Source organism: Aplysia californica, unplaced genomic scaffold, assembly GCF_000002075.1.
Source record: "Aplysia californica isolate F4 #8 unplaced genomic scaffold, AplCal3.0 scaffold00045, whole genome shotgun sequence".
NCBI classification, from domain to species: domain Eukaryota; kingdom Metazoa; phylum Mollusca; class Gastropoda; order Aplysiida; family Aplysiidae; genus Aplysia; species Aplysia californica.
The window spans coordinates 452,533-454,419 of NW_004797315.1; the positions used below are offsets into that span (position 1 = coordinate 452,533).

Consider the following 1,887-nt stretch of genomic DNA (forward strand, 5'->3'; position numbering starts at 1 on the left):
TCTATCTATCTATCTATCTATCTATCTATCTATCTATCTATCTATCTATCTATCTATCTATCTATCTATCTATCTTGGCGTCCCGTGCGTAATAATTATGTCTTATGAAAGATAGAAATCCGACAGTCTGTAAAAGCAACTGTTCTCTTGTCGTCCACTTCCTCTGTTTGCTGAACGCTTGTTTGTGTTGGCTTTGTCTGGCTGGAAGTGTAAAACGTGTACCTGTATCTATGTTACCGTATATCATTCTACAACTCGTCAGGTTGGTAGATGGAGGATGCTCTGGTGTCGTTTGCTAATTCTTTCCTGTCAAACATCTATCGTCCTTATCTCTCCTATTTCTTTGCTGTGCTTGTTACTCCCTTGTAACACCTCTAATCTACGTCACTTATATGACCTTATTTTGTTGCAACTGCCGTAAACCTTTTACGAAAACAACAACAACAACAACAACAACAACAACAACAACAACAACAACAAAATAAACAAAACAACTCGTCATGTGTTTCGTCAGGACACATGATCATCTGATCGAGAAGAGCCTGGTTATCGATGTGAGTGTGAGACAGCAGAATCGAGATTTTGCTTTGCGGTTGAACTACGGTTTACCATCGGTTAAGAAAAATAAAAGATTGAGTTTAAGAGGAAATGATGGCGATAAACATGGGAAGCAATAAGGCTTTAGGGGGTTCTAAAGCTACGAAATAGTTGTAGGAGAGGATGAAGAAGCTAGATATGCCTATAACTTAAAATCCATAATTTTTAGTCGAATCGGGGCTTTTGTGATGGAGCCCCCTCCCTTAATTTTTATATTGACAAAGAATGATAATTATTTCGTTGGCACTGGTATTCTCTATTATTATGGGGAAACACAACCCTCAATAGTGCATTTTAGACAAAGTTTCCGACTGTCTTATTCTGGGGCCTAAGCACAGCATTTATTATTATGAGCGCATAGTAGGGCCTACTTATGTAGGGGGCCTGCAGCATACACAATACTTTCAAAGATAACCTGAGTATGCTCTAGTTTTTTTGTTGTGATAAAGTGTTTACTGTCTCAAAAAGAATAGACTAAAAAAATAACTAGATAAATAAACAAATAACAAAACCAGCAAGCCAAAACTTTGTCATTGTTTATGATACAGGCACGCGGCCAAGATTTAAAAAACCAACAACAACCCGTCTCGACCACAGAGCCTATCGTCTCTCGTCTCTCGTCGTCACGTGAGTACTGAAGTAGGCCTAATGAGTACTACAAGTGTATTTGTCCCAGAGAATAATAATATGTGAGGCATCGTGGTGAAATCAGGCGCTCGTCAAAATACTGAAATCGGAGAAATCGGAATTTCTTTTGGCCAATTGGCAATGTTTTTCTTATTTTTCTTTTTCTTTTTTTTTTTGGGCTCAACACCTTTTAAGTCCATTTAAAAACACATTTTTGTGTGGGTTTTACTGAAAGACATCGATTGAAGGCCCCAAAAATGTAAATTTTAAGTTTCCACGGACTCTCAGACGGGCTGTACAAATTACCAAACTTTGGCTGCCAATTTTACCTCTGAAACAAGGTGACTCTGACCTCCTTCAATCGCAAACATTTCGACTTATATTCAACATGGATGGATATTTTTCTCACCAAAAGGAAGTCAAATGAAGAGGCTTTGAGATGATGCCATAACCCCATAAGCACAATTGACGAGCGCCAGATTCCACCACGTCGTGACACATAAGCACAATATCCAAAAAAGCAAGAACAGACAGATATAGAAATTCATTCGTACCAACTGCAGTGATGTTACTGAACACACAGTGCTACAGATGAAATAGAGAGAGAGAGAAAGAGAGAGAGAGAGAGAGAGAGAGAGAGAGAGAGAGAGAGAGAGAGAGAGA

The 1,887-nt window shown here is 38.7% G+C and overlaps 1 protein-coding gene across 1 annotated transcript in view; it reads left to right on the forward strand.

Annotated features, from left to right (window-relative positions):
* Positions 1 to 1,169: 1,169 nt before the first annotated feature.
* The window catches only part of LOC101854477 (carbonyl reductase [NADPH] 1), a gene marked incomplete at its 3' end in the record, with an annotated part of 14,653 nt that continues 13,935 nt past the window's right edge, over positions 1,170 to 1,887 (forward strand). The window contains 1 exon segment of the mRNA XM_013079229.2: positions 1,170 to 1,216.